General features: G+C 37.0%; 1 pseudogene; it reads left to right on the top strand.

Annotated features, from left to right (window-relative positions):
• The first annotated feature begins 2,690 nt into the window (after positions 1 to 2,690).
• LOC139045751 (tyrosine--tRNA ligase, mitochondrial pseudogene) overlaps positions 2,691 to 20,315 on the top strand; it is a 32,120-nt pseudogene continuing 14,495 nt past the window's right edge.

Below are 20,315 nucleotides of genomic sequence, written 5' to 3'. Positions count from 1 at the left end.
GCAAGTAGCTTTATGCTCCGTGTTTGAAAACACAACAGATAATAAGCCTAAATCTTGGAAATAATTGTAATACTATATATTAAAATTTTAAAATCAATATATTTATTTATTAGGTATTTAAGGCCTATGAACTTATAAAAATGCTTGAGGTAGGTGCTGCCCAGCTTGATACGAGACAGAATTTGGGAAATGTATTCCAGGTGGAGGGAACACAGAGGCATGTAAGAGAAATCATGTTCGGGGAATAACAACTAATTTTGAATCAATGGAACACAGAATTGTGTGAATTGGGGACAGAGGCAAAGCTAAGACTAAGCTGGAGAGGTAGTCAGGGCTGGATCCCGAAGCAACAGTTAATTACATATAAAGCCAGAATAGAGCCCACCAAGGAGAATAGAAAACACAAATATCATTATGCACAAAAGTTGAATGAAAAATTATAATTCGTCAATAATATTCTCTTTAAATATCATGGAAACTATGATGGAAGTATTACCTTATATAACATAATTAGGTTATTGTCATTTTCCCACAAATGAAAATGCACATATTTATCTCAAGAGAGACGCTTCTTGAGATGAAATTGTGTGGTTTATTCTCAGTTCTTAAGCTATTTGATTATTTTTCAGTATTTTATACTATTAAACAATATCATCATTGAAGCGCTTTCCTATTTGTGTATATAAAAGCATACTCTCTAATCCGCTCTTCAATGCCTTCTTCAAGCCTGTGCTTCCAGCCGAATCTAATATTACTCCTGACCCTCAGTAAGTCAGTCTATTAACTGCTCCAATGACTTTTCTCTGGGTTACCAGGACTGCCCCTGCCACACACACACACACACACTTATCTTCACAGGGATGACCTTTTCTCTTTCTCTCCACTTGTCAAAACCTACTTAGGAAGAGCCCCAGGCAAATGTTACTCTTTACATGAAGCTCTAATTAACCAGGAAGAAATAGTCTTTCTTTTTGCTCCCACAGAAGTGTGTAACCCTTTATTCCAAGACTAGAATTGTTACCTTCGTTCTGAAATTATATATCCCACCCAAACCTCCTACACAAGACGTTAAGTTATTAAGAGAGGTCAGGCCCTAGCCACTCTTGCATCAGCGAACATCGTCTTCCTTGTTTGGTTGCCAGCTTCTGCATCCCCCTTTCTCAAAATATCTAGTATGGTTAATCTCCACTAGATATGCAATTCAGCCCCAGTGCCCAAGACTATTTCTGAACAAAACAACCCTTAGGCATAATGTAATTAAGGCATTATACCCATCCATACTGGCCACTGATACATTCTGTTTTAAACTAAAATACCATATAACACTGACATGGTTACTCAGTTGATCCTCTATTCCTTTAACCTTGACTATTCTGTTAGTCTTTATGGTCGTGAATATTATCTTCAAGTCCTTTAGTCTCCACCCAGGGCACTGATTGTTCAAGTTAGTAGCCAGTAAGTGTTCAATAAATGTCTGTTGGATGAATGAATGAGTGGAATATGTGCAGAAACCAGTGAATGAATGGCAAAGGCTCAGTAGAGACATGCATTGATTGCCATTGTCCTGAGAAGTACATTCAAAGTATACGTGATTTTTCAGGTATGAAATTTTTCCCACCGTGTGGTTTCCATCTGATCAGAGGGCTATGTTATTGGTAAGGAATGGATTTGCCAGGGTGAACCTGCCTCATCTATGTGATAAAGGAAGGAGGGGAGAGTCCTTCTGTGAAGAAACTATCTAGCATTCAATAATGTTACTAATTACAAGTATAAGCATTGCAATATAAGTTAAATTAAAAGCAGTAAGGGAGCCTCAAGATTATTTACAACTTATCCTTCATACAAAAGAGGCTCCTGAGAATGAAAAATGTCAAGTGACTTGCATAAGTTTCAAAGCAAATTGCAGTAGAATTGAGACAAAAGTCATGGTTTCCTAACTCACTATCCAGTACTCTTTCCATTATGAGCACATCTACTACATGGCATTAGTGATGAAGTAAGCTAATATGACTTAATTTTTAAACTTCCTGAATAGTGATTACATTTTTGGTGTGCTATTGCTGTACCACCAAATTACCAAGAACCTTTACAAAGATGTATTGTTTAAACCGTGATTTTATCAGACATCACTCTTTTCTGGGTACCAACAGCGCTTAATACAACGTTTTTACAATAAACCTTCTGATCTGCCCGACAGCTCTTAAGAAGCAGTAAATGTGAAGTAAAATTTCTCGTAAATATTCTCTCAGTTCCCAAGGCAACAACTTAAAAAAGGAAAACAATAGAAGGCCCAGGAGGAGCCTCTGAGAGGCCCATGTTTTGTGGCCCTGGTGGAACTTTGCACTCTCTGAAATCTCCGGAGGAAGGAAAGCCATTTGTGTTGTGCCGCTGGGGTGAAATGGTCCCCGAGAGTAAGTTAGAGCACTGCTTTGGATGTTGCTCTTTGCTCTTTCCAGCCCCGAGGAGACTTCTTAGCACACTGGAAGCAGTAACAGAGGGAATCAATTCAACTTTTGTGCTTGTGGGACAGATTCGGAGATAAGGACGCGTGTAAAAACATTTCTGTTTCACATCCCTCGAATTTATTATTATACTGAACCCTGATGTATTAGTTTGCTAGGGCTGTCAAAACAAGTACCGTAGACTGGGTGGCTTACATGACATATACTTACTTTTTCAGACAGGGGTACATGAACTGGCCTTGCTGGCAGCAAAAGATCAAGGGAATTTTGGACTTCAGAGTTCTCTGCCTCCTCTATGTCAACCCACAGCTATCCACTCCAAGGCTCAGGGAGGCATCCCTTCCCACCAGTGCCCGCACCTTCTCCAAGGAAGGGAGCCAAGGCAGTGACAAGCGTGCAGACTGCTGGGTAATTAACACACAATAGGCTGGATTTGATGGGTCTGTGGTCTTGGCCAAACGCTGGGCCTAAAAACACATCCCACTAATCCCAGGACTAGAAGAATGACCTTCTCCTCTCCACGAAAGTCACCCATTTTCCTACTTCAGGATGAGTGGCAGTTCTTCTCGAGAAAGAACTTGTTATACTTTGTTATATTCTCTATGCAGGAAAATCCATTTTCCTTCACAGAGTTGACACGATCCTGTGAGAATCCTTTATTGGGGAATAAGATTCAAGCACAGATGGCAGATCTAGGTGACCTGAGTGCTCCTGAACAAAATCATGAGGGAAGGTGACAGCGACCCGTGAAACAATGCTGGGCTGTGTGGGGAGAGTTCACCTCAGGCGCCCAGGTGGAAAAGTGTGTATAAAGGAAAATCCATCTTGTTATGAATTAATTTTTGAGAAGAAAATGTAATAAAATATACAGTGTCCATGCAATGGGACAAAACCATTCTGATTTTCAATCAGAGCTGCCCTAATCTGAACGTATTTCAAACTGCTTGAGTCAACCTGCCCGTGAATCCTGGGAGCACAGGGCAACGACAGGATTTGTGCCTGGATTGTTCTTGCAGTAGATTTGATCAAATGGCATTAATGTGATTTGAACTCTGAAATCCCAGCCAGAGCCTAAAAAGTCTTTTGCTCAATTCCCCTGCTACCTGAAACCACTGAGTTTAAAACGCCTCCAGTTCTAATCCATTAAAGTTAACAACTTTCAGAGCCATTAGCGATAACAACTTCCTCCGTCAGTTTCTCATAGTGACACCCCTGTGAAGAACTCATGCAAAAAGAGGATCAAGGGAAAATAAACAAATTCAAATCTTGTAACACACTGACCCCAGAGAAACGAGAACAAGCCCGGGAATGAGGCTTGCGCGCATGCGCATTGAGCTGAGAGGAGTAGCGCAGTCCCCATTAGAGGCTTGCCCAGCATGTCTTCTTTACTACAGGGTGGAATTCCGTGCCCTAGGGTGGCAAGCCAGGCTCTATAATGTGGACCTTTCTTCTCTCTGGTGCTAACAAACGACTGTAAGATGGACTGAGAACCAGTTGTGGGGGAGGCTACAGTCCTTTCCTGTAAACTCAATTCCTTCAGTGGGGCAATCTCACCTTGACCCCTCTAGTCACAGCCTCTCGTGTACAAGGATGCTCCATGGGGCCAGTGCTCCCACAGCTCCTCTTTCGGATGTTCTTTAGGGTGGGATGGGATGAGGGTGGGGCTGTCTCTTCCTGGAATTGGCTTGTTCCCAGGGCTTAGGTTTATTATTTTTATTTCTTTCCATCCTTCAGTGGGCAGGGGTCCACAGCTCCTGCCTGCAAATTTTTTTTCTCTTGTCATCTGCCACATCCACTGCTTTCCTATCCTTGACCAAATTGTGTGTCTTTCAACGAGAAACCAAAATCCACAGTTTTGTGAAACAGATAATCTTCCTTAGGTGCTCCTCCAAACCTCAAACATTCAACATCTTTTTCTTTATATTGTTTTATGTATCTTAGCAATTCAACGGAAAAATGACAGTCGTTTTTAAGGTAAAGGAGTATATATTTTAATTCTACTTTAGACAAAGTATAAAATTCTGAGCTGTGGAAGCAGAATAGCTCATTGCCTGAAGTCAGGCTGCCTGAGTTCAAATCCTGGAATATCTATGAGTTAATAGCTGTGTGACATTGAACAAATCACTGATGTCTCTGTGCCTCAGTGTCCCTGTCTCTGAAATGAGGATGGGACTAGTACCTATCTCACAGATAACAAGTGTAAAACACTTAGCCTGACAGAAACTAAAAACTTTGCTGCTTTTATTCTGACTTTTTAAGTTTTGGTTAATCCATATACTCTAAGCCAAATTGTATTCACGTTGATGAAGCAAAGGGAATGAAAGAATCCTTGCTCTCTCAGTGGGCTCCTAGACAGGCTGGAGATTTGTTAGTTACAGAAGCAGATCACCTAGTAATTATACTCGTGGCCTATCTGAGCTAGTCTTAGGGTCACTTTGGAACAGCAGAAGCCAGAGAAAAGGGAATAAAAGCAAAAAGAAGAGAGCTGAGCACCTGAGATTTAGGAGGGTCCCTCAGAAAGGAGGCTCTGATGTTTTTGAGTATCTGAACAGGAACAGGAGCAGAAGCAAATAAGGGAACCTGATCTGTAAAGTTTTATCGAATACAAAGCAGGGTACAGATAAGACGTGAGGAGCGGTGTTTCCCTGACAATTTAGATGAGCTTGCCTGCCAAAGCCAGGCCTCCCTGAGTTCTAACACAGCCGCGCTCCGGTACTGGCTCTTGGAACAGCACCTGTTGGGTCACTGGATATGTCAGTCTCAACTTCTTCCCTCCAGATAAGCACAAGGGCTATGTTGTTTTCACACTTCTAGAATACGAGTACTTGCATCAGTAATTTGTGTGTGTCTAGCATTCATTTTAACATTTTATTTTGAGATCATTTAGGCTTACTGGAGAGTTGCAATTTTTATATACCATTTATCCAGTTTCCCCTGGTGCTAGCATCTTACAGGACCACAGTGCAAGTACAGAAACCAGGAAATTAATAATGCACTACTATTAACTCATCTACGGGACTGATTTGAATTTTGCCAGTTTTCCCATGATCAGGATAGCAAACTCCAGAAACTTTCCCATTTGTTTGTTTGGCAGTAGGAACGGGGATAGAGAGTCCTCTGATTTTGTGGTTCTGTTTTGTCTTTCAGGACCCTAACTTTTCTTTTCACTACTCACACTTCTTTTTCTTTTGCTAAAGAAAATTCACCTAAGCTAATATCTGTACCTATCTTTCTCTATTTTGTGTGTGGTTCACCACGACAGCATGGCTGATGAGTGGTGTAGGTCTGCACCCAGGATCTGAACCTGCGAACCCAGGCCTCTGAAGCAGAACTCATGGAACCTTAATGACTCAGCATGGGTGGGCCCCCACTACTCAATTTTTAAAAAGGGACTTCTTCCTTTTTACCTGCCTTGTGTCTCACCCACATCCAAGTGTTCTGAATACAGCCCCTCAAACAATGTGTGCTTTAAATGCCTTCCCTTTGTATTTGATTTTTCTTGGTCACTTGGTTTTGTCTTGTCAGCCTTGGGGTGAACTGAGTATTTCTGGCAGGGTTTTAGATCATCCTGTAACCCTGTCGTGATGTTCCCTCTTCCCTCTTCCACACAGCTTTTCTCCATTTGCCTTTGTTCACAACAAAGCCTGGCAATGAGGTGGGGATGGGGTGTGAACAAGAGAAAGCAGAGGTGGGGTTGGGGTGTGAAAAAGAGAGAGCATGTACTGGGATTAAGGGTTTTCTTTTCCTGTTGAGTTATTTAAAGTCTGGGTATTCTCTGTCTTAAGTTATGCTGAGGGCCTGGTTTTTGTATATATAAATTCTTCCTTTCTTATTGGCGTGTCTTGTTTTCTAGTTACCCTGAAGTGCTCAGTAATTTTTTGAGGGGATCATAAAGACGCAGGTGGTAACTGGAAGATATCCTGAGGGGTCCTGTGGTCTATTCTCCTATCTTTGGGCAGTGTTTGCGCTGTAAGTGCTGTGAGATGTGAACTTAAGAACAGTCCTGGCTTTCCTTAAGTCCCTTTTCCTTCCTAAAAACAAGGCTTACATAGAATGCTACCACATTCTCAAAAATTCCGTACCATGTGGAACCCTATTAAACTGTTTCATCATGTAGATTTCCGTAATTTTAGCACTATATTCAAAAATGTGGGCAAACATAATAATTAATACGTTGTAGTTAAAAGTTAACTGCTAATGAAAACGCAAGGATTAACTTTGTTTTTATTAAATTGTAGGGAAGGAAAAAGAATTTTATTCATGTTCAGAACTGCAAATATGTAATAATTTTAATATATGAAATTTTGCTTTGAATTCTTCATTACTTACTAGCTAAACAAATTTTTATTTGAGTATTTCTTAACATAGAGGATACCTAGCATTATGGACTGAATGTTTTTATCTCCCCAAAATTCATATGTTGAACTCCTAACCACCAATGTGATGGTATTAGGAGAGGGAGCCTTTGGGGGGTGATTAGGCTATGAGGATGGAGCCTTCATGAATGGCATTACTGCCCTTACCAAAGAGACTCCAGAGAGCTCTCTTTCCACTTCTGCGATGGGAGGATACAGGGGAAAGAGGGCAGTGTGCAACCCAGAAGAAGGTCTCACCAGAACCCAAGTATGCTGGCACCGTCATCTCAGACTCCCAGCCTCAAGCAGTGTGAAAAATACATTTCTGTTGCTTATAAGCCACCCAGTCTATGCTAATTTGTTATAGCAGTTATAGCAGCCTGTACTGAACTGACTAAGACACCTAGCTTGTTACAAATAGTGATTGGAGTCAAAAGTCAAAGTCCAAGGTTTTTGTTCATGTACACCACATATCTATGATTTTTGTCAGATTATTTTTAATATTAGCCATAGTGACCAACAGAATTATGACCTCACCTTTTTTGCTGATAGTTCAAGTAATGTGTGACAGGAACACTTTTGTAAGTAGATTGCATACATTCCTTAACTGGGGATGACGTTGATCATTAGCTCAGTTGGTAGTACAGCGGATCTGCAATTTGGCACCATTGATTTTCAAATTGTCTATTGTACCATGAGGATGCTGAAAGCCTCAAGAACTTGGAGCCATACTGTACATGACTTTAGGGCCATAAACATGTCATGTTGATGATGATACAGTCTGTCAAGCATTCTGATGCTAGCAAACATCTTAAAATCGTCATTGCCAGCTATTAAACATGAAATACGATAAAAAGGATTGCAAGGTATTACATTAAGTCCATTATTAAATATCTTGATCTTAACTACTTTATAGGATTCTTTTTTGTTCCTAGCGCTACCAACTTGGTCTTTTCAAATAAAAGCTTCTCCCATGGATGTTATCCATATGACTTTTCTGCTAACTGTTTCCTTTTAAACCACTGGAAAGAGGTTCTCAATGAAACCCTACTCCTCTTTCAATTCATATCAGTGTTTAAAGAAGCGAATTTCTTTTAGCTCCTTAGACTGAAAATGGAATTACATCAATTGGTGGCCTATGAACCATTCCCTTATATATTTAGGGAGTTTTGATGTAAGAAGGAAATGAAGACTCAGAATTTCAAAAGTTCTCCGTGTGATTTAGCTTCTCTCCTCCAGATCCTTGATTTTCAGTGTCTTATACACTCACTTTTTTGGTGGTTTGCTTTAGTTTGCTCATCACTAGGCCCTCTTAGTCTTGCATTCACATTTTCTGTTTTACATTTTTGATCTCATGTCCTATTTCTTCTTTAACTTGTTTCTTGTTACGGGTTTGTCAGAATCCATATTCTTGTTTTGAGATGAAGTTTTAGCCAAGAGTTCTGTATGGTCAGAAAACTGTATCAAATCTGCATTAACTTATTATTTTTTGAGACAACTTCATTAATCAAACATGATGTGACATGCACTCTGATAGAAGCAGAGGATGCAGTCATAACCTTGGCTCTGAAGAAACTCAGTCTAGTGGAGTAAACAGAAATGTTAGAAAACAATATGGAGAGTGATATGATTGAGGTCTGGACTAGGTGATGTGTGGGTGAAGAGAAGGCACAGCAAAAAGAGGACCCTAAGTTAGCCGGGGTGGAGATAGGGGAGCGATCAGAAAGCTTTACAAAGGAAGTGGCTTTCGACCTGAGTCATGAAAAATTAGTAGGAGTTCAATATTAAGGTCCTTTCTGCCTGTCTACTAACTCTTTACTTTCGGCAAAGATTTCTGGTTTTAAAACATCGTTTTTTATCTTCTATGTCTTTCTCCTTCTACCACCCTATTTCACTTTTTCTCATCAGGACTCACCTTCTTGGAAAAATAGTTTATATCTGCTCTTTCTATTTTCTTAGAAACCAATCACTCATCCATCACAGCTCTCCAGATTGTGCTCCCACCACTGCACAAAAACTATCTGTCAATTCTCATAGATGACACCCTAATTGCCAAATTCAATAGCAACATTTCTTTCCTATCTTATTTGACCTTTCTGTATCATTTGGCACTTCCTTCTTGAAACTCTGTCATCTGTTCACTTTCTTGCTCTCACTTTCTATAATTTTCCCCATTTCTGGATGCTCATGTGAAAGTTTCCCTTAGGTAATTTCTGTTCCTCCTCACACTACTTACAGAATGCTACAGACTATAGAGCTTCGGGGTTCCCTTGATTAAACAATTAGATACTTTCCTTTAAAATAGCTAAGTATATGATACAGATGTATGGAGCTTGAGGACTGGACCTGCATTTCTATAGTCTAGACAGCCAGTCAGCAGAGGCTTCATTATTCTCACATCATTTGATACTTGTTTGTAACAGATCTACTCTAGGTAAGATTCTGGGATAAGGGAAATGTGTACATAACTAGTTAACAAATTATATGCCAATAAGAATTTGGGGTTATCTTTGCTTTTCTTCTTTTATCATTAATATACTTGGCTGCCTTATTGGTTTGACAAAAATGATTTTATTTTGGCTTATATTTCTTATTTTATCTTATATTAAGTCCATGGGCTTTATGTTTTTTTCCTATTTGCGTTATTTCCAGCAGCAGCTGTAAACTCAATTCCTATACGATCTTCAATTATGTATTGTTCACTCCTTCTATGTCGTTAAGAATGATGTTGAATTGGAACGGGATGATGATCCATTCTCATTATACCTCATTACACACTCCTCCCCAACTGTATGGCGAGCTGTTTATTCAGTTCCCATGACCAGCATCCTGTTACCTACATTTCATCAATAACCACCTTAACCAGGCTGTCATTATTTCCCAATTTCCCAAATTTCTTTTCTTCGTTTTTCTGTTTAAAAAATAGAGCCATTATATAACACATTATCAATGGCTCATTGATTTTTATGTCCCTCCCTATTTGTTAGCAGGCCTTTATTTTCTCTGCCCTTTTTTATTTCCTCTTTCAACATTTCAAAACTCTACTCACTACCTCCGTCTGTGTGTTTCCCTCTGTAGTCTTCCTCCCTGAAAGTTCCCTTTTTCAGATTTTGTTTTTCACTTTTTTAACAGACTTCGGTTTGTTCATAGATCTTATAAGATCCATGTTAAGACATTAAACTGTTGTAAGGTAAGGAAAATATGTTGTGCATGTTTTTTAAAGTGAGTGCTTTATAAATTATGCCTTCTTGAGGGGATAATGGGTGATAATCATAAACATCTTTCATGAAATTATTCCCGCTTGTTGTTCAGCCTTTGGCAGTTCTCATTTTCAGAAATATTAGCAAACTGCTGTGACATGAAAGGGGTTGGGAGAGCCGAGAATCTTCAGCTGTAAGAGCCACATTTTAAGAGCTTTGCTTTTCATCTTACTGTTGCAACATAGAATGTGGCCATTGACAATCACATAGCTACGTGCTGCAGAAAATGTTCTCCACAAACAAACTCCATCTGCTGAGTTTCGAATCTTATACAACTTTCATTTTGTATATTAAGCATTTTTTAACTACTAGTAACTTTCATTTTTTATGTGCTTAGGAATCTTTAAAGTAAAGGGCACTACTAAAAACACTAAATAAAGCAATGTCTACAAGGATTCCACAGAAGGATGTTGTAGAAATATCTGGATTCTCCAATAAGTAACTGCATGTCTCTTACTCTGTATAGAAAAAAATTAATTAAGCCTTTCTTACAATATGAAGATATGAAGGGAGGAACCAAATCTTACAGCTTTATAAAGATTATACTCAGAAATCTTGACTTTCAATTAGTGATAGCATTCTTACATTTGACTCGAATCTACTAAATCAGAGACACTTTTCAATTTCTCCTTTTTCCTATACTTCCAAGCATTACATAGGCCTCATTTATTGTAGGTACCATCCTTGCTTTTTCTGTATTAAAAAGCTGAAGATAACTGTGGGCAAATGTTATTAACTGCCTTTTTCTTTTCTTTGTGCCTTCTCTTTAGGGTTCTCAGTATGATTCCTTTTATTTTGTTACTCTTCAAGGGCATTTGAGAACTGCCCATCTTGTAGGCAGCCTCATTAAGGAAGGTTTTCCTAAAAAGGAAATGTGAATATATACGTAGAAATTTGGAAAATTAAGTCAAGTCCAGCCTTCATAAACTTACTCCCACACACTTTATCTCCACTACCTCCACTTTTGACTTTCATCTTTTTTTGTTTTTCCATTTGGAGAATACATTTCTTCTGGAACTATCTTTCAACTCCTTTATTCTTATCACTTTCAAAATCTATTGAGAGAGTAACTGATACTGGAATGTCTATCCTACAATTACAACTAGAAAATTGAATGAAATATGTTAAATAATTGTTTTCAGATACCGAACAACAGACAGAACAGAACCGTGACCCTCAGAGGAGGGAAACGAACAAAGTGAGTCCTCTGCCAGCTCTGGCTCTCGGTCTGAATCTACTATCTGGCAGGGAGGGGGAACTCAAGTGGATCACGGGAAAATTGCTGCCTTGAAGAGAAAGAGATCAGACACTGGGCAGGCTGAAGTAGCTGATGACTGTGGGGCACAGTGGCATAGAGAATGGAGCTCTGTATGTAGAGAAAGAGATCAACAAGTACTTATATGTATCATCTGGGGTCTTTGCTGAATACTAAGCTATACAGACACTGGTTCCAGAAGAATCTATTCAACTTGGCTCTATTCTAGAAGCAAACTAGTTCTAAGAAAACTGGCATTCAGCAGTTATCAGTAAACTCTAAGATAAATCATTCCTGGATCTCCAAAGGGCTTAGAGACATTCAAGTGCCAACAAAGCTAAGACAGAGAGAGCTTGTTAAACACTGGCGTTAAGTAGAGAGACCAGTAGGGTCACACTGTAGTGGGAGAGGTAAACAGGCCCTGGAAGAAAGACTACTGTAGACAAACTCTGGCAAAGTCTGAAATGAATAAGCCTATCAACAAATAAACTCAACTGCCTGATAAAAGACAATTCTGTTCTATCTTTGTAAAGTAATAATGCAAAGCTCAGACTCTTGATATTGTAATTATCACAATGTGCAACATTCTCGAAGAATTACTAGATATGTGAAGAAACAGTTAAATCTTGGCATAATTTAGAGGAAAATTATAAACAGAAATAGATTTGGAAATGACAAAGTGATGAAATTAGCAAAGATGAAACTTTAAAACAGCATAAACGATACGTGAACAATAAGTTTCTACTGAAGTAGAAACTATCCAAACTGAACTATCCACTGAGAGAGGCAAAGGCTGAAATATATAAACAGAAGCTCTGAGATGTGTGTGATAATACCAAGGGGGATAGAATTGGAGTCCCAGAATGTAGGGAGTACGGAGACAAAATTGAATAAATAAGGATCAAATTTTTCCAAATTCAGTGAAAAACTTAAACTTATAGATCTAAGATATCCAATAAACCACATGCAGAATGCCAATGTTACATCATATGAAGAGCATGTAGAATGGAATATATATTTGTGCAGCCATTCTTGGAAAATATCGTCTATGAACACAAAGTCAATGTGCTAAAGTCAACTGTATTTCTATATACCAGCAACAAAGATTTGGAAAATGGATGATTAAAAAATATATAACTTATAATAACATAAAAGTAATATGAAATGGTTAGATCTAAGTCAAAACTACATCTGCTAGTCCTAATAATAAAAACTACACAATGTTGTTGAGATAAATAAAACAGAACCTAAGTAATTATGGAAAGATATACTATATTCTTGGATTGAAAGTCTCAATGTTGTTAAGATGTTAGTTTCCTCCAAATAGATCAATTGACTCAAGGCAATTCCATTCAAAGTGCGAGCAAGATTTTGAAATTGTAATTAATTAGTAAACGTACTTTTTATTTACTTTTCCTGGAGGAAGAGAGTTAAAAATGACAAACCCTTTCTAAAATTTATACGGTAATGTAAAATATCTATAACAGTCAAAAATTGGTTACAGAAATAAAAGTCGTTGGCTACAAGAACTAATGGAGGAAAGGTCAGTATTAGTATATTAATATATTTAATTTACATTTCTAGAAGGCTGCAGAAAGAGTGGTAATAAAACTTTCTACATGCCCCTGGATGATTTTTTAGTTTTCTGCTATTGGAGAACATTTTCTAGTTCATAATTCCCTTTGTAATTTTTTTAAGTACAAACATCTGTAAAAAACATTTTATATGCAGACCTATACTATGTAAGTGGGAATATAAACACTTGATATTCTCAAATTCTTCACTTTACGTACTATAGATGGGGCTATATATAAAGCTACTTAGCTTATGCCTAACAGATACGAAATTAATATTTTTATTGTAATAAAAAATCAATTGCATCTAGGCAAATTCTTTTCTTACTTTCTATTAGAACTAAAATCTCACGACCAAATATTATTTACAAAGAATCAAGAGCTAAGCTATCACCACATTACAATTGGCTATTGTTCAAGAAGTATCTTCTGCTGACACTTTTGATTCAGATGAGAGACTAAGATTTGCAGTATTAGATGGTTGAGGGAAACAGAAACTTAAATATTCATCTACAAAAGTAATGAAATAATGCCCAGGAATTTTTCTAAAATGTTTCTTGTAAATAATGGAAACATGATGAAGAATAACACATAGACATTGCTTCACAGCCTCAAAACAAGTAGACTAGAAATATGAATCCCCTGACACCACCTGCCCACCTAAACTTTAACCAAGCAAAATTGTCTGATTTACGTTTGAATTTATGAAACAATTCTGGATTTCTGTGATTCTCTCCTCTATTTGACCTGTATGATTGGTTTTTTCTCCAGTCGCAGTAATTTCCTTTAGATTGGAAATAAAATGAATTAATCATTTGGGATGTACTGCTATAAAAATCTGTATTTATTTCAGGTTATTAAGAATAGAGAAAATATCATAGCTTCAAGTCTATATTTCTTTGAACTGATATCTAATAATTACGTAGTGTCTGACTTAGCTCAGAAATACTTTTTGCTATTATGATGTGCTATATTGTTTAATATGCTTAGACATATTTTAGAGTATTTTAAGCTTTAAAATTGTATTATTTTATTAAATGTTCAAAACTGGCCTTGTTTCTTAGATATTAGCTTTTGACTTTCCAGAGTTGTGGGTTTAATTGTAACTCTAATTGTTCATAATTATACATATTCCCATTGACTTTATTAAGAAATTTTATTAAATGTTTACTTATTACTGAAGAAGTGAAACTTATTTGAAAATTGTATTCTTTTAAGTTAGTGCTTTCAAAAATCATTCATTTGCATACTATAAATGACACTAGCAAATAGAGAGTGCATATAGAAACAATAACTTGTTTTCCCTTGAATATTTTGTGTTGTGATGGAATTGAATAAGAGCTCACCAAATTTCCCCCTATAGGGATCAAATAGTGTCTATTAGATGCTATTCTATATTTTGTGAAATTATTTTGCTAATGTGAAATTTACTAGCATTTTGTTTTAAAGGCTAAGAGAAACTATACTAGCTAGGAAGGAAATGTTATAGGCTGATTTTTAGAAGAAAGGGTACATGGATGATATCGGGGCACTTCCAGACTTTTGTTGGCGACGGGCTATTATGCATCTCCAAAGCATCAACGGCTCTATAAAGAGCTCCAATAGACAAGCACCCTTCACACGAAAACCTTATAAAGTATACATTACTTATTTCTTTGTTTCAGAAGAAATAACTTCAAATAAAGAGAAACAGTTTGTACAGCGTTGCATAAATAGTAAATGTCAGGAACAGGATTTGATCATGGACTTGTTTGACTTGTCAAACTGAGCACAAAACCCTAAGCTGTATTGTTTGGGGATATCAAATTGTACCCTCAGTTTTCCTTTCCCCTAACAGAGCTCAATAAAATTTTACCAGATTCAATTTGACCTAATAACCCTAAGAGGAGACAATACAGGCAATCACCAAATAACATTAACACAAAAAGATGATACATATTACAAATACTTGGTTTTTTTAAAATTCATCTAAAAAATATTTGCTAAAGACCTACTATGTACTAGATATTTAATATGAAAGATAATACATATTTTTAAAAGTATTTATAGTTAACATATGAATCGTACTTTAATTACCTATAATTTTCAAAAAATCAAAATTATGTAAAATATTTTAATGTCTTTTCTCTTCCCCTATCTTTTATAGCCACTCTCCACCCTGGAGGAAACCAGTTGTAAAAATTGGGGGTATATCCTTCCAACCTCTTTCTGTGGTTTTACTATCACATAAACAATATATGCATTCATTTACATTTATACTGGATTTTATATGCGTGGATACATGCATATTTAAATAAAGTTATGTTTTATTTTGTTTAGTTTTCCTAACTGGAAAAAACAAGTTGCCTGTTTTCCTACTTAAAATCTGACCTTGCAATATTTCCATGTGAGTACACAGAGGCTCTCATTATTTTTAACTTATTATTTTTACCATCTCCATTATATCCCCCTATATGTGAGTGTATCAGCATGTTACCATTTTTTCTCCGTTAGGTACAGTACTAAAATGCATGTGCTCATGATCTGGTTACTACAACTCTCACTCCACTGATTCCTGGGGTTCGATCATTGCAATTGGAAGGACACACAAACCCCTCTGGAAAAAGGGTCTCAAAGAAAACTAAAAATATCCCAAAAATAGAGTCTGAGTACTGCAGGTCCACACCAGGACAGCCAAGCTAGTTCTAAAAATGTTCAATGAAATGCAGCTAACAGTGAGTACTGCTTTTTCTGGTTTAAACTGACCCAGGAAACTTGACCTCAACCATGGTCTCAGGTAAGTTATTTTCTCCATCATGATTCCTCTATGTCTTACATGTGGTTTTAATGTTGTGCTTGCCATAGTATTTGCTCTTCTTTTCAGACAGTTCTTTTCTGTTCTTTCCCCTAAATGATTACATTGTTGAGTGTCAGCCCTAGGTCTTGTTTATCTTGGTTTTCCAAACACTTAGAAGAGTGTGAATAATGTGAATAGTAGTACTCAAAATTGGTTGTTGAATGAATATATATTACATACAACATGTCAGTAGTTTGATTTAGTTTTATGAAAGGGAATGTAGTACCACTTCAATGTCATGAAAACCATAATTCAGTTTATTCAAATTTGAGCTGTCTTATCATACATTTAGAAAGGTGGTAACAATCTGAATCTAATTTGTTCCTTTACTTTTTTGCAGGAATAAATATATGGCTATATTTTTGTGAAAGAAATTGTGTCTTGTAAATAGAAAGGATACATTTTGCAGTTTTCTGATATTAGTGGCTTTAGACATTTAGATACCTTTGATTTATTAAGAGCCTGACACCCAGCATTCAAACTTCAGCTCCACTCTTTCTAAGCTATAACGTTAGCTTCTCTGAGACTCAGTTTCTCCTCTTTAAAAGAAATATACGAGTGCTTGCCTAATATGAGCATTGTGTGGATTAAATGAGACATAGCCTGAGCTGTATGTCATGTACCGCAGTCTATGACAATTAGAGTACAACTTTACTACTAATAGTGCTATTAATTAATAACAGTATATAGAGTAATGGATAATAGTGATGTTAGTAAAAATAAGAATAATAACACTTATTGAGCATTTATTACTTGCCAGGAACTATTCTAAGCTCTTTGAATACATTAACTCCTTCTGTCTTCATTATAACACTTTAAGATGGGCACATATGTCCCGATTGTATAGCTGTCAGAACTAGGTCTCAGAGAAGTAAGTAAGTTGCTCAAGATAATGCAGTAAGTAGAGAAACCAGGCTTTAAATTCAGGCACCAGCTCTGGTGATAATGGAGATGATACAGAAATAACGATTGTCATCTCTGTGTGAGTACTTCTGACTGTTGTCCTGTAAGTTTACAGGCTATTCGGTTAGAACAAATCTAGTTTTGACAGACATGCTAAATGTCATAGTGAGTTCATACTTCTCAGAAGTTGTAAAGATACTCATCCTTGATTTGCTTCTGTTATTGCTAAATTTTTATCTTGCTGTGAGATTCAGCTGTCATAATGAAACACACTGATTTACTTGAGAAAACTTTCATAATGTGACATCTATCATGATTGTTATTTTTATGTAAATTAATTTTTTGAATATATAAGACTGTGTTAGTAGCTATAGCCCCATATTGAAGCAGTAAGATTTTCTTCCAACAAATTTCCATTTTTCCCTTGTCTTGGCCTTCATGTTTTTTATCAAGATATTCGTACAAATGAAAGCACTGAATTTCTAATTATAGTGTCATACATTTGGTTAATCATTGCTCACACTATTTAATGTAGTACCAGATTAGCTCCAAATTTTCAAAAATTAGGGAGAAAGAAACATGATTATATAATTAGTATTTTTCCTTTATATTTCTTGATCTGATGAAAAAATTGCCTTTCATAGATGGAGACATTGAGGAATAGTGTAAGAAATACATTCTTGTAGTCAATCTCAAGTTTTAGTTTTTTTAAAAAAAAGGAAATATAACCACTTAATTGTCTCCTTAAAATACTAAAAGTTAGATTAAGCTGATGATTGTATGAGAAAAGCTGGATAAATTGTCTTCCGCCCAGGCCCATAGTGCTGCTGAGAGTGTTTGTAGCCACAAGAATGAACAAAAAGTTGGTATTAATATGTTTATTTCCATTCTCTACTGGGAAATCCACCACTATCCTTGCAGATAGTTTTATGGAGGGATTACAGCATTTAGAGTGTTCTGTTGGGAAGTAAGCAAAGGGAGAGATGAGTGTCACTCTCATGTAATTAAATTCTATTTGGGAAGATAAAGTTTATACCCATGAGTGGCTTGGAAAACATTTAAAGCAACATATAATGCATGGATATATGATTGTAAAAAAAGTAGATTTTATAAGTGTGAGAAAGATTCAAATTAAAGATATGGTTTGAATTGCAGGAGAATATGAGAGGTAGACATTTGGAGACTGAGCTCTTCCAAATCATGCTTTGAAAGATTTGACATTATAATCAGAAGTTCAAAGAAAGATGATTTAAAATCCATTCTCCACAAATGTAAGACTCTACCACTTCTCTTGATATAAATATAAAAAAAATGCATTTACCTACTCCTTTACAGGAAAAAACAAAATTAAAGCCATTAAAGAGATTCCCAGAACTTTCTCTCAAAATACCTGCAAACTTAAGTGCATGCACAACGACTCCCATATTCTCCTTCAAGGAAGGACTTAATACTTAAGTGACTGGATGTGCTGTTGGCAGGCAGCGTCCAGCTGAAAATCCTTTCAGAGTCAGCCTCAGCTGCAGAGAGCCTCCTTGCAAGGTCTCACCTTTGCCAGGGCAGTGAAAATCCAGGGACTGGTCACAGTAGGACTGTTTGTATAGACCCGGGACAATCTGAAGGGTTGTTCTAGCTGCAGAGCTACCTATGGGGTCGGCCAAGGCTGCTATTAAACTTGTGTTACAGCTTTCCTTTTCTTCCTGTTCAGTAATGCTCCCTTCTTGTCTTTCCAAAGCTGTAGACCCTACAAGCACCCCTTAATAAACACCCTGCACACTGAACATTTCACACGGTCAGTCATGCCTTTTGAAACAGACTGTCCCTTGTCTTCAAAGTCAATACTTTGCCCTGATTTCCTTCACAGTCTCATCTTCCTTTATCTAACTCTTAAACCTTGTTCTATCTTAAGATTTTTCCTAGACCCTCATGTATGCGTGGTCTCGCTAGGCAGGAGTGAGTAAATCACATTCATTTTCATGGTTTCAGTTGCTATCCACATGCAAATAAGTCACAAAACTACATCTTCAAGCCAATGTTTTTCTCCTGAAATCAACATCCACAAATGGGACTCTTTACTGGCTTTATAATTGAATACCCCACGGAAATCTCCAACTCTCATGTATGTCCCCAACATTCAGTGGATCAGTAAGTCTTGTTGATTCTGCTTCAAAAACATTGCTGTATTCTAATGTCTTTCTTTTTTTGCAGGGGATGGGTGAGGAGGGATGAGGAGCCTCTTCTCTATTGCTGTAGTTCAGGCTATCATTCTATTATACTTCTGGTATTCTCCATTTTCATTCATCTCCACTCCTTCCCATTTATTTAGACCAAAGGTCAGTAAACTTTTTTCCTGTAAAGGGCCAGATAATAAATATTTCAGGTTTTGTGAGTCATACAGTCACTGTTGCAACTACTCACTTCTGTCATTGTAGCATGAAGGCAGTCATACAAAATGAAAACCAATGATCATGAATGTATCTCAATAAAACTTTATTAAAAAACCAAACAGGGTGTAGACCACATTTCGTCCGTTTGTCAATGCCTGAGCTAAATTACTATTCTTCCCAAACATTTTTCCTGACTTTTACTCTTTCTTCAGGTCTCAACTTAGATATTACTTCCCTCTGGTGATCTCTGTCTCTGTCCCCTCTTCGTATGTGCTCTCAATACCTTATTTTTCCTATCACATTTTATGTATTTAATTGCCTATCGCCCCATTAGCTTATAAACTCCAGAAGAAGAGCAATCAAAACTATCTTAATCATCTTTGTATCCCCAGGATTTGTGCAGTATTTGGTCCAAGGTAGGCACTAATAAGCATACTTGGGTGAATGAAAGCATACTCAGTATAGATTTTGGAATAAGTTAGATGTATTTAGTGGGGAACCAAAATGACTTAGTTAAAGGCAGACTAGGGTATGGGTATGGGTAACAATTTGAGGTGACATGTGATCATACTTTCCTAGAACATATGTAGAATAGGTAAATTATCTTGAAAATATTTGATTTTCCCAAAACTCAGAGACTTCTAAAGTTTGAAACAGCCTTAGGAATTATATACTCCCGCAGTGAACTGGATTCAAATTTTATTTTGTTTCCAGATGATTCAAATGTGCAATGCGCTTCCGTCAGTATAGCATATCTAATGAGTTTTCAGCGTAGGTTGGAGGGGGTTTGGTGAGTGTAAAGGAAATTGGTCCCTGGACCTGCCTGCCTGCCCAATTTAGACTCCATCTAATCATCCTTTCTCATGCATACTTTCTCACAGCCAAACACCTCATTTCAATTACTCTCACAGGCGATTTTTCTTCCTTGCCTCTGAATCTTTTCATCTGCTATTATTTCTGCCTGAAGCAACCCTCCCTCTGTTTTTCATTTGGCTTCTTCCTTCTTAGCCTTCAAGTTTCAAGGGCTTCCTCTGGTTTACTAATTATATATATACGGAACATCCCACTCCTACAAAACTCTTTCACTGCACCAGATTCATTTCTTTTTTAGAACTAATCTTAAGCTATTAACTATATACATATTTATTTACTAATTGAAAGGTAATGTGAGTTATGCTTGGTTTGAATCTCAATTCACCAGCTGCTGGAATTGGCAGTGCCAGAAATTCATGTGCCCCAGATTCTCCGTGAGAAGATAATGATAGTACTTATTATACATGTTTATT

This window comes from Equus asinus, chromosome 7 (assembly GCF_041296235.1).
Source record: "Equus asinus isolate D_3611 breed Donkey chromosome 7, EquAss-T2T_v2, whole genome shotgun sequence".
Taxonomy (NCBI): domain Eukaryota; kingdom Metazoa; phylum Chordata; class Mammalia; order Perissodactyla; family Equidae; genus Equus; species Equus asinus.
The sequence above is the reverse complement of the archived record's forward strand: the minus strand, read 5'-3'. Positions and strand labels throughout refer to the sequence as shown.